The sequence below is a fragment of the Pleurodeles waltl genome, chromosome 1_2 (assembly GCF_031143425.1).
Source record: "Pleurodeles waltl isolate 20211129_DDA chromosome 1_2, aPleWal1.hap1.20221129, whole genome shotgun sequence".
NCBI lineage: Eukaryota > Metazoa > Chordata > Amphibia > Caudata > Salamandridae > Pleurodeles > Pleurodeles waltl.
In genome coordinates this window covers 88,307,046-88,333,732 of record NC_090437.1, presented here as the reverse complement: position 1 = coordinate 88,333,732, position 26,687 = coordinate 88,307,046, and the positions used below count along the sequence as shown (strand labels likewise).

Here is a 26,687-nt window from a genome sequence, read left to right as displayed (position 1 = left end):
AAGATATGTGGATGGGACTCGGAAGGTATAGGTGCAAGCCTCCACTTCTCCCACAACATCCAAGGAGATGAAATGAATTTGCTAGCTCAAACCTATAACCTATCCTTTGTAAATGAACTATTCTTGGACGAACCACAATTCAAACCAACGTATAATGGAAGGGGCGCAAACACAGTGATCGATTATGTCCTAATGTCCACTCACTTCGCACACCATCTTACAAACTATACCTTGCACGACATCGCTATTAGTGATCACTACCCCCAGAGCATAAATCTCCTACTATCCCTCCCTCTAGCAGCTAGGGAAGACAGCATCACACTGGTAGATGACATTGAACTGGTGCCGCGCAATGGATACATTATGAAGTGGTCTCAGACAGATCCCAAGTCTTTATTAAAACAGGTTATATGCCAATGTAATTATGCTTTCGCAGACTGCTTAAGAGAGAACCCACACCCAGGACAATGTCTAAGTGCGTTTACGATGATCACCCAAACCATAAAAAAAGCCCTCACTATTAGAAGCAGCAAGATAGGGAAAAAAAGGACGTACGGATGGTTTGACCATAACTGCACTCAAGCACACAAGAGATTGAAAAAGGCCCTAAATGCCCCAAAAAGATGCGTGAGTGACATGCGCAAACGCAGACAGGAATACAAGACAGCAATAAAGGAAAGGAAATCGACTATAAAAACAAACCTGTGGGAAACCCTCCATATAGCAAGCCGTAAGAAAGATAATATACTTTTCTGACAGACAATAAATTCCCCCGTGTTAGGGGACAGAGACACTCCTAGGATGGAAATCGCCATCTTCGAAGAAGAGTGGGTAGCACATTTCTGTAACATATATTCCCTGACAAGTGATTTATCAGACCACACACATGACCAGGACCACCAGGAAGGTCTGCGCCTAGATATAACCCCCCAATTTAGCCTTCAGGAAGTAGAGGAAGCCATAATTGAAAGAAAACCAGGGAAATCGCCAGGCCCTGATGGCGTTCTGATCGATATATTCAAGGCCAATGTTGAGCTGTGGGGTCCCGTACTGACGCAGACGTTGAGGGCCATCTGCACATGCGGACCCCCACCATCTTGGAGAGTCTCCAACATAATTCCAATATATAAAAAGGGTGACCGCCTTAATCCAGCCTGTTACAGGCCAATTTCCCTCCTGGACACTACAGCTAAACTAGCAGGGAGAATAATCCTGAACAGGCTGCAATCATGGGCAGAGGAAAAGAACGTTCTATCTCCGGTCCAGTATGGATTCCGGAAAGGAATCGGAACAGTGGAACAAAGTCTAAATTTAAGTCTCATCATCGCAAAATATACTAAGATTAGAACAGGCAATCTGTACCTGGCCTTTATTGATTTATCATCAGCTTTCGACTGTGTAATCCATGATAAATTGTGGGACATCTTAAAAAGCATGGGGGTGGAACCAGCCCTAATCCAATTTATTCGTGAAATGTACACAGGGTGCAGAGCAAGAGTGAGGTACAGCCTAAAAGGGGAATGTACTCGCCCCTTTGGTCTACACAGAGGAGTGCGCCAAGGCTGCGTTCTCGCACCGTTTTTGTTCTCAATGTATATAAACAATCTAGACAAAGAATTGGCCACTAGGTGTAAAGATGTACCACAAATAGATAAGCAACCTGTCCCAGCATTACTTTACGCAGACGACACAGTATTACTGGCCAGAACCCCAATAGCTCTCCAGAAACTTCTAACAACCTGTATTACATACATGACACAGCTGGGACTCACTGTCAACCGCTCTAAAACCTTCATCATGAACTGCGGAAAGAAGCGCGGCAAGATTTATAACACCACCATTCAAGATAGCAAGGTCGAAATCACGCAAACCTTTTCATACCTGGGCATAACATTTGATAAGCTTGGTTCCTGGGCCAACTGCAGGAAGATGAAGAGAGTACATCTGACCAAAACAACGATGGCACTTCGACTCTTCTCGAAAAGGCTTGGGGGGATTACACCACCTAACATGATAAAGATCTATAAAGCCAAGTGTATTCCGGCCGTTACGTACGGGGCTGGAATCTGGGGACACACAAACTGTGATCTAGTGCAGACAGTGGAAAATGACTTCCTACGGCATCTGTTGAGGGTACCAAAAGGCACCTCATCGTATGTCACACATTCGGAACTCGGGGTTCCCTACATTACAGACCTGATAAAGATCCAGCCACTATTACTTTGGCATAAAGTTTGGTCTTCGGAACACACCAGTTTCAATAAGGCTATCCTGACCGACTGTACGAAATCATTATATACATCAAGGGTACCATGGTTAAAATACATCATGACCTTCTTCGAAAAAATGGGCAAGCAAGACTACTATACAAACCCAGTCTCTTTGCAGAAGTTATCCAGGAAGGACCTGAGTATCTTGGCACTAAACTATCTAGAAGACATACGATGGGAGGTGGAATAAAAAAAAAACCTCAGTCATTTATAATCAATTAATTTTGACGGCTGAGGGTATGCAGCCGTACTTGGCAAACATGGCACTTCCTCGCCACCGCTACGTTCTCACAAGATTTAGACTAGACACATTCCACCGTCTAGTTTCATTTCCAAGTATGAACGATTGGACCACTGTGTTAAAACCATGTCCCTGTGATGCAAAAACACTTCAATCTACAGTTCATGTGGTTTTATTTTGTAAATTCTAGCCTACCAGAGGAAGCGTCTAGTTGTTCCGCTTCTAAGGTCAATTAATCTCCCCCAGTGTCGTACAGCCTATGTCTGTCTCCAGTCACTATCTTCTTTAGAGATGTGCGGAATCCTAGCAAATTTCTTATGTTCTGTATTAAAGATAAGGAAATCTATGGAAGAGGTGACCGAATTGTAACTCATTGTGATAGGGTTTTTATTTTATTTATTGATATATTAGACTGATTTTTAGTTGTGTGCTTTTACATCTTCGTTTTATTATTCTTACTATTTTATCTTATCTCCTCGACTTTTTCTTATCATTGAATTGTATGTATGCATCAAAATTGGAGATCTTTTATGACTGTTATGTCTTTTATGACTTGTTGAAAGTCGAATAAAGATTTTGTACTACTACTACAATCAGTAACGTCATTTTATACCTGCCCTCAATATGGTTCAGCAAGCTGTGACAGTCTTTGTCAATAGGACATTAGTTCGGTCAGTAAGACATCAGGATTCAGCATCAAAGTTTAGAATAGGCAAAGTCTCTTTAGGCAGTTCAGAGAATAATAATCAAGAGTGGGATCTCTCCTCCCTGTGCAGTTCATATTAATAAGCCATTGATAAGTACACTTTATGAACATTGGCGGCTACTGACATGGACGCACCTTCAAATGCATGCATTATTTTGATCTAAGTTAATACATTTTCTACGCAAATCCAACACTCAAAATACATGAATATTCATGATTGAAATTCAGCGTTAACAATATCCCAAAATTAAAACTAATCAGCAGTCAAGAAGGAGTGTTTTACCGTCATCCGGGCATTAAAGAGGTTGGATTCCATCTCTGCTTTTCAACAACCTTCACTGTTGATACCAACACCGTAAGGGGCCAACCAGCATATGATGTCACAATACATCTCAAACCCCAAGCTGACATCATCAGACAAGATAAAATCCCAGAATGCCTATTGTTGATGATAGCTAGAGAAGCTGGACTAGGATGAGAGACATTTTTTCTCTATATTGAATTGGTCATGTGCATAAGCCAAAGATGTATTTATCTTTCTTCATCAGTTTACAAGTATATTCTCCTCAAAGATAATTAGAGTAGTCTACAACATTCTGTAAATTCGATATTACCAGCTTTGTCATTATTTCCTTTCCTTGGGGCTTTATTAGCATTTTGGGAAATTCCTTTTTGCAGACCTTTAGTGACATGATTTTTGGGTCACCTGCTTGTTTCCCTCTTCGATTCTTTTCTCTTTTGAGCTGGGGTTTTCCTAAGGTAAGCAAAAGTTTCCTTTCCTTCCCTCTCTGTCGCATTACTCAATGTTGTGTGTAAACCTCTTTTTGATAGATAGTTCTGATAATTATGACTAATGTTTTGATTTTTCAATGGTCCATAGAACGTCTGTTTGCATTCATGGCGATTTACTATATATATATATATATATATATATATATATATATATATATATATATATTGTCATGAGTTTACATCTTGCTCTACTATCTGTTTAAATAGATTTTTGAACAATTACAGTAATAATTGTTTATTTCATGGCATCAATATTTTGCTCCAAATATTCTAGCATGGCTAGTAGAGCTAATAACATTTACGCACATTCTGGTGAGATCTCCCCTGCTAAAAGTCACATGAAGGTTAATCAAACAGCAAAAGCTAATAGACCATGAAGCGCAGCGTCAGTACTGATTCCCATAAAGCAAGCTTCAGTCTGGAGAGGCACACTGGGTGAAAAACAATTGGTTGAAACGCTATGCAGAGTGATTACGGTAGTTTTGATTATTTTCAAGCATCCCTCCTATCACCTTTTGTGTTTTATTTAAAGCCCTAGAGGCAGGGTTTTGTGTAGGCATGAAGTGCTTTCTCACTCTGCCACATATCCAATATATACCATGTTGACAAGGTCAATACAAGTTCAAAACTGGTCTTGGGTTTCTTGTGTTTTCTTTAGAAGGGTTTCAGGTTGGACTGTTCGAATAAGGAGAATGGTCCGTACTGATTTGCGTAAGGCTCCCTGTCTCTAGTGACACAGTGGCAAAAAGTAAAGAGTTGCTACGTGACTCACAGTGATTGCCTGTGAATTAATTATTTACAAGCATTCTTCCATCAACTTTTATATATTTTAGTAACTCATGTCTTGAATGCTTTAGTTTCAGTAATAACAGCGTTCAAGTCACAATATAAAGGGTTGGTTAGGTTGAGATACACCTAATGTATATAGTTTCATTGTTTGGTTAGATGGAGGACTTTCACAACTGGTTACTCATTTCCTGTCTGACTTAGATATCCACTTCTTCCTCCAGATACCAGTGCAAAGCAGAAATGACAAGTCACTCTTATTATTGATGTATGTGGTCATTGATGGAGGTGATGAAAGACAAAAGAGTGAATCGCTCTTGTGGACCTGAGTACATGTTTAGTGGAGCATCACACCCCGCATCTCCCATCCAAAGTCCACCTATCTCAGTACCACATAAGGAAAGTGCCAGATCTACAGATACCACTGACAGTTATAAACCACTTGAGGAATGTCTTCCAAAAAATGTCTTCTAATATTTATGGACCTATTTCATCCTGGGATGACAAAGGGTGGTATTAGTGCAATGTAATTGCAGGCACTTTGCTCAGGTTATTGTAGTCTAAGTTTAACAGAGCTAATGAATGTAATAATGACACCTTTAGTTTATCAGTTCCGAAAAGATACTCTAATGGCTTCTGGTTAAATGGGGCAATAGACCTTTAGGTTTCGCTGCTTTTCATCTGTGGTGGTTTGGGATACAATAATTGCCAGTTTGCTGAACAAAACTCAACTGCTAGTCCATCTGCACCTGGGACTTTCCCATACATAGGAAGTATAAATGACTATTGCATAACATTCACTGACTCTCTTGGTTAAATTCATAAAGATATGAGGCTTAGTGCAATTTTATTGTTACAAACCACATCTATAATAACTTGTGAGTTGCATAAGAAGTGATTCAAATACATCAAAACAGCTGTGTTTTGTATAATAGATTTAGATGGCTGATGGTATTAAAAATAATGTATATCAATAAATACTCAGATTTAAAAGTTTAAAAAACAAAATCACTTCATGCATTTGCAGTTTCATTAATCCTTCCTAATATTAAATTAGGAATAATTTATGACAAGCGTGTGACTGGGTTTTTCCAGAGTAGAGGGAAAAGGAAAGCAATATTGGTAACAGAGCTGCACAATATCAGAGAGGGAGTCAGAGTAGAGGAGGGATCCAATGAGGAAGCCGTGCCCAAGGGAGGAAAGAAAGTCAAAGCTCAGAAATCTAGACAGTCAAGAGGCTATTCAGCATTCAGAACCACCAACATTCAGGACTTGCAATACATCACACCTTTAGTGCTAAAGAGGATGTGGGATAAAAAACTTAAGAGCTCCACAGGCTGACTGCAGCTCACTAAGGCCCATGTTTATACTTTTTTAGTGATGCATTTGCGTAATTTTTTCACACAAAAAACGGCGCAAACTTACAAAATACAATTATATTTTGTAAGTTTGCACCGCTTTTGCATCAAAAATGATGCAAATGCGGCATTAAAAAAGTATAAATATGGGCCTAAGGAGCATATTTATACTTTTTGGTGCAAAACTGCACTAACGCAGTTTTGCATCAAAAAGTTTTGCACTGGCTTGCACCATTCTTGAGCGCCAGCCAGGCACCTTATTTATGGAATGGTGCAAGCCGGCGCAAATGGTAGGCTAGCGTAAAAAAATAATTACGTTAGCCGGTGGGGGTGGCAGTATGGGAGAAGGGGGCTTTGCACCAAAAAATTACATTAGGCAGGTTAGAGTAAAAAAAAATTACTCTAACCAGCCTAGCGTCATTTCTGGTGCAAAACCTTCCATACCACATGACTCCTGTCTTAGAAAAGACAGGTTTCATGTCCCCCACCCAAATGGCCTCCACAGGGGACCAGGCTCCCCTGGGCATGGCCATTGCACCCAGTGCCATGTAGGGCACTTAAAAAACAATACTTACCTGTACTTACCTACACTTACCTGGGATGGAGGACTCCATCCTCCGCTGTCCCTCTGGTGTGGGTGGGGGTGTCCCTTGGACCTGGAGAGGGCACCTCTGGGCTTATTCCATGGTGTTCCACCATGGAAATAGGCCCACAGGTCCCCTAACGCCTGTCCTGACCCAGGCGTAAATATTATTTGACCACTCCTCCCCCTGTGCGTGATTTCAGCACGTGGGGATAAATATGGTGCTAAGCCCATAGAGTCATTTTTTGCACAGGAACGCCTACCTTGCATCTCTTTAACGCAAGGTAGGTTTCCACGTCCCAAAAAATTACTTTAACTCCATAAATTTGGCACTAGACGGGTCTAGTGTCAAAGTATAAATATGGAGTTAGTTTTGCTCCGAATTTGCGTTAAAATAAATGACACTAATTCGGTGCAAAACAGGTATAAATATGCCCTTAAGTTTCTTGCCCACAATTGCTGTTACAGGCTGAATATATCAACACACAGTACATAGATGCAATGCAGGGTCTGGGGAGCTGATAATTTAAGTAACGTTGTAAAAAATAACTTATAGAAAGTAATTACAGTGGGAAAGAATAAACACATTGGCTGCCATCTGCACCCATGAGTCCTAGTTATCCCATAAAACACACGTCAGTAACAGCACATTCATGGAAAAAAGGGAGCCAGAGAGGAATAGTGCCTGGCAGGAAAGAACGGAAACATAGGAAATACATGCCACATATCAAACATGCATATCAAACTCGGTAACTTGTAACAGTAGCAGAGGTTGGAAGACTGCACAGTGGCAACTGGAACTAAGGAAGCCGGAAAAGAAAGGCAAGGGCTGGAAAAGGGTATCTACTGAAAGCAGTGGAATTTCAAGAAATCAGGATTATTCTTTAATTTTGCTAGAAGCTTGTGGAACGGGGAAACACTGCTGGAAAACCTGTTTAGACACAGGAACCACAATTAAGTCAACCAATTATCATCCAGTTTTGGTAAGAAAATTGAGGTACAATGCACCACTAGTTCTACAGACGTTTTCAGAAAACCGATTATCTGAGCTATACCAGAACATCAATCTGGTATTGTGGCTGATTTTTTTTTTTACTTGTACTGCACTCCTTATTGAACCCTTCCCTTGATGAGTAGTGAGATACTACAGCCCATCCACTTTCATCTATGATCCCATTGTTATCTGTTAGTGCGACCATGTACCTATTGCTAGTGAGACCCCCAAATTGGTTAGTGTCTCTTTTTTGAGTGCCCTTGTTCATTTCCCCCTAATTGGTTATAAATTGCTCTTATTGATATCAGAGGTATACCTTGCCAGATTAAGCTATCTCCTCATTTTCAGTTTTACCTCAGCTCATTCAGCATCAAAACATAATTGGTTTACCTTAAAACTTTGGTTAAACTGCATAATGTAACTGATAATTGCATTCAATGAGCTCAGGATACTAAAATTGTGAGAGTGCTATATATGAGTTACAGCAATGCCAAAATCCTTTCAATATCATTAAAATGCATTTCCAAGTATATTGCCCAGTACTGATATTCTAAAGTTGATGACCAAGTTAATTTTTATCAGCCATCATAAACTCACACAAATTTCTAACAGGAAGAGGAGGTCTTTGACTTACTCCACTGCAACACATTTCAAAATATACACCTCTATTATGCCTATCTGTTCTCCTTATACCTTCGATTTCTACCCCCTTTATCAATACTTCATAGTTCACAGCAATATAATCAATTACAGAATGACATGAATTTCTGTTAACAGCACTGGACACCTGCATTATGTAAATAATTTAATCCATTTCAGGAAATCAAAAATATATGGTTTTGAAAACTCCATGCAAATCTCTTCACCATTTATCTGATGTGTATTGTAAAAAATGAATTTATTAGTTGTGAAGGATTAGAGTTCTTCACAAGTGAAAGGTCAGCAATTGTCTTAATACTGGAAACCAAGCACCATTGTAGTATTTCCCTCTGTCAGGGTAGCGAAGCAGAGCAGTCCAGGGCCTAGTTAGAGGAGGTGGTGTATGTTAGTAATCTCAACTTGGTAGAAGGGAACAACAAAACTCAATACATTATTGTCCAGTTAGTGCTTTTTCTCCTAGAAACGAAAGGCAATGTTTTTATACACACTCTACTGAATAATGTACAATAAATTACAAATAAATACATCAGGTGGATGGAAACACCGTTGGTGACACCCTCATTTCACATGTTAATACTAGTGGGTCCTGATCCCCATAACAATGATACCCTCACCCATACCAGGTAACAAAGTCTCACCATAAAGAGGTGCTTCTTGAAATACAGCAGACCTACTGGGACAGGGCCACTGTTCAGTCACGATATTGTCAATAAAGCATTTGAATTCAAAACGACCTGTGTGTCTGAGTATTTCTTCACAATCAAACTGCCACTTAATTTAGTTATGGGACCAGCCACTAGGGGGTCCATGCACTTCAGAGCCTTAGAGCAAAAGCTCCAGCTCTGGGAGTGCTTGAAAACAGTAAGCCTCCCCTAGGGTCCTGAATTCAGCATGCCCCGAAACATAGGGTGACTTTTTAAGGGCCTTTTGGGAGAGTTGCTGCTGTCTCTACCATCCCCAGACCACTCTGTGGAAAGTGGAGGGGGGCATAACAAGCAGAAAAATAAATCAAACACCCTGCTCGTGGTACTATGGGGTGCTTCTTGGTGGAGCTCTTAAACATTTTATGAGGGGGAAAACAGCTCTGCTCTTTCTTTCATGGAGTTTTTGCACCACATACTTTTTCTTCTGTTAAGCAGTCATTTTCCCAGTCTCTCTATGTATGCCTCACTCCAATCTGGGGCACCCTCTAGTTATGGAGATGGGGCAGCACTTCCCAGCCAGATCCGCACCTTGACAATACCTCCTCAGTTGGCGGACAAGAGCCAGAAGATGATTTCTCCCACCCATGTCCTCCAGGGCAGGACGTAGGTTCTCCCACTCAGCCAGACACACGGAGTAAGGGCTGCACACTTCAATGCGGGAGGCTGTGGCAGAGCTGCCCCTCTTTCTGGTCTTCTGTCGCAGAGGCAGGCCTTGTTAGTATATAATGAATAAACGAATATATGAACTGAACTTATATCTCAAGGTATAATTTGACTGGTGCTTGGCACAAAAACTGCCATAATAGGACAAGTCATTCTCCATTAAGCATAGCGAAAGAAACAGGTCTGAAGATCCTTGTAAAAAGCAGACAGTTAAAGGCCAACCTTAAGTGAGAAGAAAACATGTTCAATGTTTTAGCCCAATATTTGGGAAGTAATGAATTGTCAATCTCCTGCACCTCACCAACGGGACCTGAAAAATGTCCAGAAAGGCCGGATGCAGGGAACATGATGAACAAAACCAGAGGACATTGAAACACACTACTAGTTTGGTGAGTTGCCAGTGCACAACAAAGACCTCTTGATGATCAGCGTAAACTGGAAGCGATTTACGGAATTGAGGCTTGGATGACTCCACTAAGGGGCCTGCTTTCAAGAAGCATACACCCCCAAGACACCGTGCGTTCCAAAAAGTCAGACACTGATGTTAAACAGTCCAATTACTGTAAATTTACCAGGAATGGTACTTAGGTAGTGAGACTCGCTCACACTAAAAGTTCAACTGGCTAGTCATAGGCAAAAATTCCAGGTGTACTAAATGAGCGGAACCCATTTAAGTATGCAGTGAGGAAACAAGTCCACAATCATTAGTATAATTATTTCTAGGATAAGGCTGGTAAGGGTTCCATTGCAATTCCTCATGTTACACAAAACTAGTCAATTACATTTTCAAATAAACCAAAAATAGACCCAATCGTCCATAATTTAGGATCCTGACAAAGTGAGCAGACGCTAATCACATCCATGCGTAAATCACAATTATATTAAAGTCACATTCACAAGTGAAACCTCTAAATATTATCTTAATCTGTTCCTAAACATTTGAATTGTATTACATACGCCATAGTCAAAATCTCCAGTTCTCTCAACACCCTATATTTGACTTTACCATCACACCAGGGCAGGAAAATTAAATATTCAAATAGAATATTAGTTTTCATGCACAGCTTGTCATGCAGTCATACATTTGAAGATTCTCTCATAAAGCTATTCAAATCAAATACATTTTATTTCGACTTTTGAACAAGTCATAAAAGCAAAATATAAAATAGTTCATATAATATACACAAATCAAAAACGAATATATTCAAAAAAATCACTTGGATAAAAATATAAAAATAAATACAAAGAGTAAAATATACAAACATTAAAAACAAGGTTTATCTGATAGCTTTCTATGAGCCTCATACAGTTGAAGTGCATACTAATTATTTCAAGACCTAGGGAACTAGTAATCACCACTGCTCCTCAGTTTTTACTGCAGCTTTCAGAAAAGACACCACATTAAAAATAATTACTTCTGGTAGCATTTGTAGGTACATAAATGCATGACGTACTTGACTAAAATTCACCTGCTTCAAAATCGGGATAATATATACCTTTAGTGGGACAACATAGTGCTTGCAAAACATAATAAAATGTAAGGAATCCTGCAGAGACAAGTTGTCACAGCTGCAGGGCTCACTTATGTGGCCAAAGTCCCTAACACAGGGGGAGACCAGCAAGTAATGCAATAGTCCCATTCTAAACCTAGTCAGTAGCAAGTAGTCGTACATGCTGGGCACAACTGATAGGTCGGGCTCTATGCGTAGGACAGTTTTTAACATGAAGCGGCTACGCATCTAGGACATCTTGAAAGCTACCTGCTCCCTGTACCTATGTTGCATAAATAGGTCTTTCATCCCCCTATGATCAGACTTAACTAATTTCTCAGGCATGGTAAACTGATCAGTCCCACCAAGGCTCTGCAAGGTTTCCCTAACATACTTTATCCTTGGGATGTGCTGAGAACGATCTAGGGACTAACAATCCATAAGGACTTCATTATTCAACTTCAGCCCTGATTTATACTTTTTTGCACCGCATTAGCATAATTTTTTGACGCAAAAGCGGCACAAACTCACAAAATACAATTGTATTTTGTACGTTTTCGCTGCTTTTGCGTAAAAAATGACACTAATGCGGCACAAAAAAAAGTATAAATCAGGGCCTTAGTTTCATCTCTCGACCAAATGTCAATCCAAAGAGAAAGGGGACAAAACGCTATTGTGTCAGAAATATAACCGACTCCCAGTTCTTCATGTACAAAGAGCGTAGAGGTTCTTTGGGGAACACAAAGAAGACACCTCAAAAAGGTATTTTCAACCGTCTGCAACAAATTGTGCTTAGTGTACTCCCATACCTTGTTCCCATACTTTACTTTGGATACACACTTTGCCCTATACACTTGCAGAAGAGCCCCAATAGTTCTTTTGCCAAGCCACGGGACAAAGCTAAAGACTGCAACATTGACCTGCACAAAGTCCCCTTACTTTATGGTCATACCCAAGTATGAAAATTCCCTGGTCTTAGGCAGTATGCTAGTCCCTACATAGAATGCCTTGGTCTTTGTTGTATGGGGCCCAATCACCATAATCAAAGATTTTTAACATTTACAGACAGGTCAAGATCATGCATAAAGGTCTTAAAAGCGTTCAACAGGGACTGCAACCCCTTGGCAGTCTTGACCATTAACATAGCGTTGTTCCCATATGCGACTACTGACAGTCTACGTGAACCCACCTGTGGACAATTAGCATTAGTGGTGATCAGGTCCTGCTCTGGGTGATTGATATATAGGTTAAATAAAAATTTGCCAAGATGCAAACCTGATGAACGCCACTGCGTACACTAAAACAACATGTGTCTTTAGAGTAGCACACTGAGGCTGTAGTATTACTGTGAAGGTCCCATTGGATGGAAACAGTATCCTGATCTAGCCCAATCGTAATCATGAGCTGTCACAGTTTGTTTTTATTTACCCAGTCAAAACCCCAGGAGAGATCATTAAAGGCTATATGGATAGAACCAGGGCAGGCAATTGTATATTTGATCAAAACCATATACAGGTTCAAGCATTGATCCACAGTGGACCTACCTAGAAGAATGCCATACTGAACATCCGCTAAAATGCATTGTTCCTCCGCCCATTACTCAAGCCTGTCCAGGATGACATGCCCTACCACCTTCACTATGGAATCGAGAAGGGAAATAGGCCTGTAACAAAGGGGACTATCCCTGTCCTCCTTCTTAAATACAGGAACAATGATAGAAGTATCCCAGGTATGTGGAGATCCCTCACTCACTGAAGCGTTAATAATTGAGGTTAAGATGGGGATCCACACCTTAGCATCCGTAATATATCTATTGGGAGGGATTCCATCAGGTCCACGTGTCTTATGCTTAGCCAGCCTTACTATTCCGCTTTCCACCACCTCTAAAGAAAAACATAAGTTGCAAGGTCGCTCAGTCAGGGTCTCCATACCTCGATCACCATTGTCGATAAGCAAGTTATAAGCTTCCTTAAAATGGGAGACTTAGCTGTCCTCTGTGATATGTGACCTTATGGAAGCAAAGGTATCTCGTGCCAAAAACGGGCTATTTACTACACTCCAAAATCTGGTGCTACTTTTCATCCTGCATTCCCTTTAGGAGACCCCCCTGAGCAGCATCGTTTAAGATGTTTATTTTGCTGTGTTATTTCTAACTTGTACTGTTTACAGCTATTCCTGACAAGGTCCGGATCCCTTGGTTTAATGTGTAAGGTACTCGTGAGATTCCTTAGTGCCTTAGAGCAACCTTTGTCAAACCATCTGTGCATTTCGGACATCTTTATTGGCACCTCCACCTCCAAAAGGGCAGATATTTTTTAGAGATCACTGCAACGGCCCCTAATATGTCCCCAGGGTTAGAATTGCTAGACCTACAAATACCAAGTTCCTTTGAACACCGAGAATAAAGTCTCTCATAGCGGCTGTCAGGTGCTGTCTGGGACCATCTAGGTCTTCTTCCCTGGCTAGTAGTTTTGAGGACCCTGTAACACCCAAGAGTTCTGCTAGTGTCAACAAAGAGCTGGATAAAGATAAACACACTGGGTTGTGGTTGCTAAAAGGGCTTGATGGTATTTCAACCTGCGTGACATAACAGGAAAGGGGTGCTGAGGCAAAAATAAAATCAATAAATGACTCACAACCACACCTGATGAAAGTAGGATTGATGAAACCAGATTTGGAGGAGGTTAGCTTTACAATGGAAAGAACTAAGTTATATTCCTTAGCGATCACATCTAAAGCTATACCTTGACGAGAGTGTTCCATGTGCAGGCAAAAAGACATACAGCCATATGCCCAATCTCCTTTCTCCCTTGGATCCCCACATCAGTGTACATTAAAATCTCCTGCCACAATTACTTTGACCAAAGATCGTTTGGACCTCTTCAGATCTTCCAGAAAGGACCCCAGCCATTTAATATTACATCCCTCAGACAGCAGAGATTTGGCATTATAGAAATCCGAGAACACAAAGTTGGGTAGACCTGTCACAGAAAGCGTGCGGGCCAGCAATGTTGGAGCTTCAGTGGGGAGTACCTGCAGCTTACCTTTAACCGTTAGACAAACGAATACTACAAGCCCCCCCCCTTCGGTCTACCAGCATGGGACTTAGAGGCAGGAACCAAAAAGGATTATGACCCCTCCAAAAAGAAACAGTTCGAGACCTCACAGGTTTCTTGCAAACAGATCACCCTGAAACCTCTAATAACCTCAAATAGAGCCAACTGGGGTCCTTAAACTTGACTGCAAGGCAGGAATGTTCCAACTCATAAAGTTCAGTGAGTTAACATTTAAATCAGATGGAGTCTGGATACACTGTTCAGCAGGGACATTAATGGAGATTACAAGACCGTCCAAGTGTTCAGATCCAGATAGTCAGTCACATATGTCGAGCGAGGTAAGCAGGGCATATCTGTTGGAAACAGCCACCGGGGGAACACTATAGGTTGTCTATGTTGTCCTGGCACATACTGCGATACGTTCAATGTTAAACAGCACTGCTGGTCAAGCCGAGTTGTCTTAGGTTTATAGAAAAATCCCAGTGGAAGTGCCAGAATAGAAGTATGAGAGCTATTAGCTATTAGCTGGCCAGTGGCAGCAAGAATTCTCCCACCAGAAAATTGATTATTAGAATTTATAATCACAGTCGCCAGCCAGAGATTTTACATCCAGAGGTGAATGTGCGCCCAACCAGTGAGAAACCTTTTTCCATAACTGATCATGATTTTCAGAAAACCTTAACCCTAGCGGGGGCACATTGCCCAGTACCACTACATATGACGCTGACCCATAGTGCAAATTAATGGTAACCTTGTCCAGTGGAGTGAGCAATGACTCAGCCCTTCCTTCTGATGGCTCTTGTGGATCAGCCCTGGTAAAACCCTTTTTCAATCCAGCCCTGCTGGCTGGAACTGATCTTCTATTGAGCGACCACCATATCACAGTAAATAGGTTTAAATGAGCTGATGCAGTCTAATACATTTGAAGACCTAACCCCTAACATCTGAGAAGCCTCCGCTAAAGTAACAGCAGGGGTTAAAGAAGGCAAGGCAGAAGGAACTTCTGCAGTGGACAAAACATCTCTCGGGGGTTTCCCACAGTGTCCAGCCACAAGCCTATTCAAGAGCTTGGCTTCGACAGCGGTCAGCGTGTATGAATCAGTGTCAATTTGCAGTCCAAAAGGTTGATTATCTTGTCCAGAAAGAATTCTAATAAAGTCCCCAGCTTGTCCTTGCCCTTGCTCATAGTGTCTGACCTCACTTTACCCTTATATTTGACATTTACATTTGTAATTGCCTCCCTCAGTAGGCAAGAAAGGTTCACACGGGGTCGCTTGGCGTTGCCACTACACTATGCTCTGTTTCTTTTCCCTTTTGTGCCCCCTCCCTGGACGTACACCACCTGCACACCAGGTTCTAAAGGGACAATGCAACTATGGCACTGTAGGGGAGACGAGGTGCCAGATACAGAGAGAGAGTCAGATACACCCTCCAAGATCAATGTTGAAATCGCCGGCACTGGATCAGAATCCAAGGGAGCAAGAGTTAACTCATCCTGAGATAAGAGCGGCAAATCTGTGGCTAAGGAGATAGAGAGGGGGCATTCTGCCAACTCTATCTCTTTACTAAGGACACCCACACCACATTGCAAAAACCCACCCAGGAATGTAGAGGTATGTGTCTAGTACCTTTGGCTGGCTGGCAGTCTATGTTTGACCATAAATGGCATAACCCGAAAATGTAGTTGGCCCAATACCTGTTATGACCATGCACAAAGGGAGGGCCTGGCCAGCCTCCTATAGCGATGACTGGCAAAGACGGGCCCAGTCTTGGCCCGGGCGCATCCTGCGTGTGTCCCGCGCCATGGTGGGATAGGGTGCTTATCAGCTGGCCCCCACCATCTCCTTGCATGACAAGACCTGCTTAGGGATGTAGTCCCACCCCAGCGGGAAGATTAGCAAGTCCAGCAGCGAAACAGACAGCAGATATACAATACTCTGTGCAGGTATTATTTTTTCAAAATGTATTTCCACTCACTGTCTTTCCTACCCACTGCATTCCACACAAAAAACATCAGGAGGTTTCCAGGTCTAGAATCTTTGAGGCTTTACAATCATAACTTGTTTCACACAAGCCATCATGGCAGTACAGATGCAGATGCTACACTAATATTGGAAATTCCACAACCCAACAGGGACATTGGTGGAATATCTGCCAGAAATTCTTTGCCCAAAGTGGTTGCTCCAGTGGCAGAAACAACCACTTTGAGAAAGAAATTACAGTCACTATGCAGGAGAACTTAAAATATGCATGAATTGCCACATCCAGTGGGAAAAGGATGTAAGTTCACATCCCTGAACATACTAAAGCCTTCCCATAAGAGCATGGTTTAAAGTACTGTGTTAATGGAAAACTTCTAGAGGAAGTGCTAAGAATAGAGGATGATCAAGTATCCAAATTGTCACTATCATAGCAAAAGTACTTTCTGTTTGTGGATTTTCTCAATATTTAGAACTTCCTCTGGAAAGGGGAGTATTTTTCATTACCATCCAACTTTAGGTCCAAATTTAGTGGGCCGGTTTTCGCTACTGAGACCAGTTTCATTCTGAATAGTACTAGTTTCCTAGCTCTGGATACTCATACTGTGTGTCTGCTGAGTTTTAATTTTACCCTTAGGTGAGTTAATATTGATTGTTCCTGTCACTCTTCCTGTTGAAGGACATGTGGTGTATCGTGAAGCTTTCCTTTGTGCTGTGCTAACAAACAAGGGTCTTGCCTGAGCATATATTAACTCAAAACATCTCCAAGATAGTGCATGCGCTGCTGAAAGCAGAGCTCAGAAACAGTTAATGTATACATTGAAGACAGGAAAAGGAAATGCATAGACCCCCTTCTGCATCAGTGTTGTGCTGACTACTGGATCATTATACAGCCTACGATGTTGGGATAATGAGGTGAGGCACAGGATACATGCTTTGTTTCTACCCTCTTCCCAGATCTACTCAGTTTAGATGCTGGAGGCAAAGTTGAGATATGCCGAGGCTAGCTGTTCTCAGTGATGCACACATATTTTCTTTGGGGTAATCCTCTTCACAGACATTTTTCAAGTTTACAAGAGAGTCTTACAAGTGTGTGGATTCAGTTTTAGGTCTAGGGCTTATGGGGAATAGACTTGAGAAGCTATTTGGGATCTTAAAGTCTAGCCTTCTACCTTTTTTGAACTCCCAGAATTTTTTTGCATTCCTCTCTATGCCTTGATTTCAGTGGAGCCCAAAACAATGGAAGGTTTTTGAGACCGGCAGTCTGGTTTCCTTACACCTAAGATCCCACTTGCCATGTGCCCAGTGTTACTACCACTTTGTCCCTGTAATCATCAATACATCAACTCGAGGAACAACATGAAAGAGCCAATAAATTAGAACATCACTTGATGTCAAAGTGTGTGAGCATGAAGAAAGAGGCAACAAAGTTACAATATGGCAGTGGAAAACGTAGAACATGTAAGCATCAAATTATCTGTACACCTGCTAAACCGTCTTACAACAAAGGTCAACCGCAAAGACACAAAAGACTTTTCCACAGAGTATGAGCAAGAACATTCTGGAACCAAGATCTGTTGATCATGTGACAGTTAAAACCTCAACAGCCATCTTGAAACTGACTCTATAAAACTCTACCCCTCCTGGACTGTACCTTGCTAGGCAATTGAGAATAATTTGGAAAGAAAGAGACTCACCTGTTCCCCGAAGCCCTTCTCCTGAATCTGTGCCATTGGGGAAACCCCAAACCCCATGGTCCACCATACTTCAATCAGAGAAGCCTGAAAAGAATGATACAGGTCACAGCTAAGTACAACTTAACAGCAGAGTACTGAAGGCAGGCAGCCATAGCTATTGTGAAACGTAATAAAGAATTGAAAGTTCACATTAAAGTTGTGATTGGTGACATAGACTACAATTCAATTACCTGTGAAGGATTAAGATGTAAAAATAGAACATTTAAATGAAAAAAGGAGAAAGGGAACATTTTTGTAGTAAAGTAAGATGAGCAAAATATTAAAAACATTCTATCAAAAAAGGAAAACCATTACAAAAATACTAAACCTGTGCAAGAGAAAACAGCTAGTGACAGAAAAGTGAAGCAGATAATTCTGCAGAAAGAGAAGAATGTGACAACTAACAGGATTACATAATAAAAGTCTGAATTTAATAATTCAAGATCCAGCCCGATTAAGGTATTGGGGTACAGTTTGGGACTTTAAGAACTTTAGGAGGAAAGAACTAGAGTTTAGGTAACTGTGTAGTTATCTTACTGGGCAGATGACGTGACTAATGTATAATTATTGCTAGATATGTCTCATGTTGTGTATTTGCTTTCCTAAGGTACAGTTGTCTGCAGTTAAGTGCTGTGATCTAGTGTCACATTTGAAAGAGAGTCAACTGGAAGTGAGAGTCAACGCCAGAGAACATGCCTCTCTCTCTCTCACTCTCTCTCACTCCTCTCTAAGTGAGTAGAGTTCATATATTGAAAACCAATGATAGATATATGTCAACTAATAGGGGATCTGTTACATCACGAGGGACACTCTGGGAGGTGTTCACGGCCACTCTACAGAGAGAACTAATCAGCCACCTGATGGCTATGGAGAGGACAAGGCAGCAGGAGATTGCAGACCTTGTTACACACATCCTGGAGTTGGAGGCTAACCACCAGTCAACCCCAGACCCAGCCCTTCTCTGAGACTTGCTCTAATCACAGTCCATCCAGCACCAAACCCAGGGGAATGAGGTTTGTACAACATGATTCAGTAAAACCTTGTACTGGCTCTGTAATGACACCTATAGATACAAACACATTGCATATATCCTAGATAACCATACAATCAATGGGGATCGTCCCATGGCATGTCGTTTTTCAGCTTTTTACACAGATTTGTACTCATAGCCTGAAGTGCATACACATACAGAACTGGTCTCATTCTTGGCCAGTCTTCCTTCTAAGAGGTTGACAGAGGGGGAGAGGGCCCTTCTTGAGAGCCAGATTACCACTGGAGAATTGGGCAAGGTTTTGGCTCAGTCAGAAATAGGTAAAACCTCAGGCCCCAATGAGCTCACTGTGGAACTCTACAAGGCCTGTTGATCACAATTAGATGACCCCTCTTGGACATGTTCCAGAAGGTGTTAGAAACAGGGATGCTTCTATCTGACCTGTGCAACACTGACATCCTAGTAAAGACTAACCCTGGTCAACCCACGACCCACTGTGCATCAAAACATCCAATCTCTCTCCTCAACGTGGAGGTTAAGATTAGGCCTGGGTGTAACTTGCAGAGTTTCACTCTGTAGAATTCCTCAGAGTCACACAAAAACTTCAGAGATTCAGGAGAGTTTTGCGAGCAGGCAGAATTGGGCATGATGTGCTGCTTGCGCTTATTTTTATCACGGGGATCTTGTTTCGCGCTATAAAATCAGCACAAATGGCATTATGCAGTGTGCCAGAGGACACTGTTTCTTTCTGCAGCTTGAGTAGATTTTCTACTTGAGCAGCAGCTTTCTCAATGTGAATGGTCATGATCTACCTCGAGGGGATGCAAATTCTCATTTAACTTCACATTTGGGAGCCGAGCGCGAGAATATCTCTGCTACGCAGTGATTGCTTGAGTTTTGCCAGAACTCCGCACTCCAAGCAGAATGTGGAGTGGGCGAAACTCACCCACCCCTAGTTAAGATTTGGGCAAGAGCCCTGGCAAGTAGAATGTTGCAGGTGGTGGGGTCCCGGATGGAGCTGGATCAGACAAGCTTTATGCCAGGTGTGGTCACTAGGCACAACATTTGCTGGATCTACAACACCCTGGCTCTGTCCAATCGCCTGCCTGATGTACAACCTCTTTTACTGATTGATTTTCATGAAGCCTTTAACTCAGTGAGCTGGGGCTACTTATGCACCTTACTTGTTAGGAGGAACTTTGGGCCCGGTAAATCAGTGGTGTCAAATTGCTACAGAAAGACTTGAAATAGGTCGCACTGCATCACATGACTTCCCTATCCATGTGGCACCAGACAGGGTTGACCTGTGCCTTCTCTTCTCTTTGCACTGGCTATAGATCCTCTTGCAGTATGGTTTAGTATATACAAACAGGTACGGGGATTTAGGTGTACTTCAGCAGTAAACCGTCAAAACAAACAATAACCTTTGAGCAGAATATCAATCATCAATCATCCCAAGGTTCAGACCAACATTCAGCCTGAGTTAAGAAACGTGGGATCTTGTTCTTGGATGTGGTCACATTGAAATCTGCCAACTCTAGGCCAGTAGGCATGTATTATCTCCAAAAATAATTATAGTATCAGCTACTTACTTGGCCGCTGGCTAAATAGTAGAAATAATTTACTGTTTAGCTGAGGCCTTAAAATAACAGAGAAACATCACTGTTTAGCCAGCCGCTGGCTAAATAATAGCGATTCTGCACTGTTTAGCCAGTTGCTGTACACATAGCCAAAAAACTTAAAATAACAGAGTCACATCACTGTTTACCCGGCCACTTTCTAAATGGTACAGATTCAGCACTGTTTGGCCTGCAGCAGTGTAAGTAGCAGAACAACTTCACTAGTTACCCAGCTCCTGACTAAATAGCCAACACAGGGGTAACTGTAATCATTGCCTCTTATTACTCTGTTAAAGAATGGTGTTATGAGGATTTTCCATCTTTTCTCCTCTACTGTGTTGTTGAGCGGGCTAGTCTGTTATTGTCTACCAGGGCCAGACAAAGCTTTTGTAAGCTCTTCTTTATTTCATTGTGCTTTTGTCGTGCTCTCATTCCACCTTGTATGTGGTATGGGATTTTAATATATGGATTGAGTCTTTCCTCACTTCACAAACTATCGCTGACCTTACTGAGTGTATGAAATTGGTAGAGCTACATCAGAAAGTGCTGGGCCCCATACATCTTAAAGGCCATACTTTGGATTTGGTCTTTGGACCAACTGAGTTCATGTGAGAGGTGGAAACCATTCTGCAAGTCTCGCTAGATCACTATGTAGTCAACGTATTTTAAAGCCTCATCTGAGAAATTCCTCAAGACAACATAGTTCCAAGGTATCTTAGTCTAGGAGGCCAGGGAATACCATATCTGTTCCCAAACTCATTAGTTAGTTGGAGGCGGGTGAGAGACTATCTCACTCATATCCTTTGGAAAATGGCTATAAGACTTATGTGCAATGGGTAGAAATAGCACTGGATGTTGTCTTGTATCTAAAAAAATATAATCTGAAGTGCACTAGACCTTCTGCCCCATGGTACCGCATTACGCGAGTTATAGTTACCTTAGGGCATGAGTTACAGTTACTTGAGGTAACTCGAACTATAACTGGTGAATGTCTATGGTTTTGTAGATTTAAAATGTGAGCCTAACCATATCCTCCCTGTAACCTTTGTTTTTTAAGTGAATTTAATTTTCTTTTTATAATTCTATTTCCTAACTATAACATCCCCGTAACATTTGTTTTTTTAGTGAATTTCGACATTTTGTTTGCGTATAATACTTTTCATTACTATACGTTAAGCCAATCGCCACCACGCACAGCCTTTGGACGTGCATAGCAGCAGTTGGCCACAGGGCCTGGAGGCTAGCTCCCTATAAGCACCCAACCTTGCACTGTGCAACCTTCACACAAGCTATTTAAAAAAGAACTTTATGGGCTATATGGGACCACAGGGGGAACCTCACGGCATCCACCACGGTCTCATTACTCCAGCAAGCAGGCAGCTGCTTTCAGTAGAAGCTCCCTGCTTGCGGGCGCAAAGATTTTATCTCTGTGCCTTGCACGCATATCTTGGTGAAGGTGTTTTTTAGATTGTTAGTTTGAAAATACCACTTTTAGAAAGTAGGCAATTTCTTGCTTAAACAATTCTGTGACTCTGCCTGTTTGTGGATTCCCTGTCTAGGTCAGACTGACAGTTAGGCTGGTGTGAATTCCCTCCACACAGTGAGACAAAGGGAGCTGGGGAGTAGCCTGCATATCCTGATGGGCCATCTGTGCTAGAGTGGAGGGAGGGAGTGGAGGGAGGAGTGGTCACTTACACCTGAATGGGCTGTGCCTGCCCTCTTACAATGCAGTCTCCAACTCTGTCTTGGGCTTGGCCTGGGCAAGGCTGGATTTTATTAACAACAGAGACTTTCCTTTGAAGTTTGCCTACTTCAAAGGCAGAAAGGGGTATTAGTAGCAGACCCAAAACCCCAGACTTTAGATTACCTTTGAATGGGGGGCTGGTCTCAGGTTCCTTGAGGGTAGCTATGAGTCCAAGCATGCCTCTAGATTGTCTGCTTGCAATGGCCTGGAGGATTCCCCTTGGAAGGAGGTGGAACGCAGGTCTCACTTGGAGATGTTGGGTCTGCCTGGGTGTGTGTGTGTCCACCTAGTCCATGGCAGCCCGTCAGGGTGATCAGGAGACGCTGGAGCCTGAAAGAGTGGCCAAGGTGTCTGCCAGAAGGAGGAAGGGAAAGGAGTAGAGGAAACTGGTTTCAAAAGCTCCCACGGTGCCGGAGGAGGCTGTACCTGAGGGGGAGGCCCGGTGGACTATAGCGGAACAGGTGGCTGAAAGGGGGGAGGTCCCTGATTTGACTCAGTGCCAGCAGAAAGGGGAGCCCACCAGGGAACCATTCTGTGAGGCACAGAAGACATTCCCTACTCTGGAGGATTTGCGGCTGCAGGCCAGGCGTCTGGCAAGGAGCCTGGATCACATTTCATTTACTGGGAGGAGGGCCTCCTGTATAGTGAGCCTTAGGTTGCTGAGCCTGGATCAGCCTGTGTGCCAGTGGTACCCCAGTGTTTTCAGAGTCTTCCTACTGGGTCTGGCTCATGATGTGACTGGCAGGACATTTGGATAGGACAAGACTTTTGAGAGGCTTGTTACCCACTTTGACTGGCCCCAAATGCACAGGCACTCAGATGCTTACTATAGGTCGTACCAAACCTGTCAGGCAAGTGGCAAGAGTGGGGGAAAATGTGAGGCTCTGCTCCAACCTTTTCCAGTTGTCAGCACCTCCTTTGAGAGAGTGGGTATTGAGAGTGGGGAGCAGGTTTATCCTGGTCTTGATGGACTATGCCACCCGATACCCAGAAGCCATTCCCTTAAGATCAATCACTGCCCCTGTGATGGGATGTGCATTGATGTGTGTTTTTACCCTCATGGGGTTCCCCAAGGAAGTGGCATCCAATAGGGGTACCAACTTCATATCTACTTATATGAAGTCTCTGTGGAAGGAGTGGAGGGTGACAAATAAGTTGGCGACTCCTTACCACCCCCAAATTAATGGTCTGGTTGAGAGTTTTATCCGCACCTTGAAAGGTATGATTATGGGCCTTTCAGAGCTCTTGAGGAGGAAGTGGGACGTCCTCTTGCCATGCCTTCTGTTTGCCTACAGGGAGGTACCTCAAAGGGGTCTTCTATTTATTCCCTTTGAGTTACTGTATGGCCATCCTGTCAGGGGCCCTTTGAGTCTGGTGAAGGAGGGCTTGAAAAAAGCCCACAGTAAGCCACCCCCAGGATGTATTCAGTTACATGCTGGCTTTCAGAAACCAGACAGCCTGCTTCCGGCGGCTTGCTCAGGAGAACCTGGAGGCAAGCCAGGAAGACATGAAGCGCTGGTATGACCAGAATGCCACTCTGTTTGCGTTCCAGCCAGGGCAAACGTTTTGGGTGATGGCCCCAGTGGAGCCTAGGGTGCTCCAAGATAAATGAACTGGGCCTTTTGAGGTGGTGGAGCGCAAGAGTGATGTCACCTATCTGGTGAACTTGTGGACTCCCAGGAACCTTTTGAGGTTCCTGCAGGTGAACCGCCTCAAGCCTCACTTTGAACGGACTGAGGTAACCATGCTCCTAGCAACAGATGATGGGATGGAGGAAGAGAGTGAGCCTCTTCCTGACCTCCTGTCTGCCAAGGAGAAGGATGGGTCTGTGGAGGGTGTGAACCTCTCCCCCTCACTGACCCCAGAGCAAATGAGGGACTGTCGCCAGGTTTTGGGACACTTTGCCTCCTTCTTTGCCTTGACCCCAGGGGCCACTCATTTGTGTACAGATGATGTGGACACTGAGGACAGTCCTCCTGTGAAACTTAAGGTTTACAGAGTGACTGACAAGGTTAGGGCTAACATCAAAGATGAAGTATTTAAGATGTTAGCATTAGGGGTTATTGAGTTTTCCAGTAGCCCTTGGGCCAGCCCTGTGGTCTTGGTCCCAAAGGCTGCTGCTCCTGGTGCCACCCCAGAACTTAGGTTCTGTGTGGACTACCAGGGACTCAATGCGGTCACCAAGACTGACTTGCACCCCATCCTCCAAGCTGATGAACTAATTGACAGGTTGGGGGCTGCCAATATTGGCAGATTGCCCTAACTGAGGGGGCTAAGGAGAGTTCTGCATTCTCCACACCAGATGGGCACTACCAGTTTAGGGTGATGCCCTTTGGGATGAAGAATAACCCCGCCACCTTTCAGAGGTTGGTCAACCAGGTGTTGGCTGGGCTGGATGATTTCAGTGCTGCCTACCTGGATGACATTGCTGTACTCATCTCCACTTGGGAGGATCACTTACAGCACCTCTGCGAAGTGTTGGAGGCCCTGCAGAACGCATGGTTCTGTTGTGTACTAGGGACACCAGGTGGGGAGTGGTCAGGTGGCACCCCTACGGCCACAAATTGACACCATTCTGGCTTGGGAGCCTCCCAAGACCCAGACTGAGGTGAGAGCCTTTTTAGGTGTCACAGGATACTACAGGAGGTTCATCCAGGGGTATGGCACTATTGTTGCTCCCTTTACTGAGTTAACTTCCAAGAAGCAGCCCAGAGATGTGATCTAGACTGAAGCTTGCCAGACAGCTTTTGATGCCCTAAAGGCAGCCATGTGCACGGCACTTGTGCTGAAGGCACCTGACTTCTCTAAGGAATTTGTTGTGCAGACGCATGCTTCAGAGCATGGTGTAGGAGCAATACTGTCACACATAAATGAAGAGGGCTTAGACCAACCTGTAGCCTTCATTAGTAGGAGGTTACTTCCCCGGGAACAAAGATGGAGTGCAATTGAGCGTGAGGATTTTGCTGTGGTCTGGGCGCCGAAGAAGCAAAGACCCTACTTGTTTGGGTCTCACTTCCGGGTCCAGACAGACCACAAGCCCCTCAGATGGTTAATGCAGATGAGGGGTGAGATCCCAAAACTGTTGAGGTGGTCTATCTTCCTACAGGGAATGGACTTTACGGTGGAACATCGCCCTGGTACAGAACACGCCAATGATGCTGGTCTTTCCAGATTCTTCCGCCTTAGTGATGAGAACTCCCATGAGGTTGAGTAGTTTCTCCCCACTTTCAGCTCGGGGGACATGTGTCAGACCTGGCATCCTTGGCGTGGTATCCCCTGTCTTTTTTGCCTCTGCTTCCCATGTTTTGACTGTGTGCTGGACTCTGTTTTTGCTGTTTTTGGTACTCTGGGCACTTTACCACTGCTGACCAGTGCTAAAGTGCAAGTGCTCCTATATAAATTGTATTATTCCTGATTGGCATATTTGATTTACTAGTAAGTCCCTAGTAAAGTGCACTAGAGGTGCACATGGCCTGTAAATGAAATGCTACTAGTGGGTCTGCAGCATTTGTTGTGCCACCCACATGAGTAGCCTTGTAAACATGGCTCAAACCTGCCACTGCAGTGTCTGTGTGTGCAGTTTTAAACTGCCAATTCGACCTGGCAAGTGTACCCACTTGCCAGGCCTAAACCTTCCCTTTTTCTACATGTAAGGCATCCTTAAGGTAGGCCCTAGGTAGCCCCATGGGCAGGGCGCATTGTATGTGAAAGGTGGGACATGTGTTTTACATGTCCTGACAGTGAAAGACTGCTAAACTCAGCTTTCACTGTTGTAAGGCCTATCTCTCTCATAGGTTAACATAGGGACTGCCTTTAACTATCATTAAAGTGCGGATTCCCTTTGGAAGCAGATAGACATGTGGAGATTGGGGTCTCTAAAGTCAAAATTTAAAATACATCTTTTAGTGAAGGTGGTTTTTAGGTTGCTATTTTGAAAATGCCACTTTTAGAAAGTAGGCATTTTCTTTCTTAAACCATTCTGTGACTCTGCCTGTTTGTGGATTCCCTGTCTAGGTCAGACTGACAGTTGGGCTGGTGTGAATTACTTCTAGACAGTGAGACAAAGGGAGCTGGGGAGTAGCCTGCATATCCCAATGGGCCATCTGTGCTAGAATGTAGGGAGGAGTGGTCACTGATACCTGAATGGGCTGTGCATGCTCTCTCACAATGCAGTCTCCACTTCAAAGGCAGAAAGCACCATCCGCAACGCGGCTAATAAACAACGTGCCACTGGCATCATGGCTGAAATTGACGCTCTACGTATTGTGGCTAGGAGATCAATGCATTGCAGCTAGAGAAACGACCCACTGGCGGC

At 43.2% G+C, this 26,687-nt stretch overlaps 1 long non-coding RNA gene across 1 annotated transcript in view; it reads right to left on the bottom strand.

Moving 5' to 3' along the window:
* The window catches only part of LOC138297094 (uncharacterized), a 637,371-nt gene that overhangs the window by 330,639 nt on the left and 280,045 nt on the right, over window positions 1–26,687 (bottom strand). The window contains exon 2 of the long non-coding RNA XR_011203922.1: window positions 17,980–18,063. This is a non-coding gene — a long non-coding RNA (uncharacterized lncRNA). The remainder of the gene's footprint in view (window positions 1–17,979; window positions 18,064–26,687) is intronic.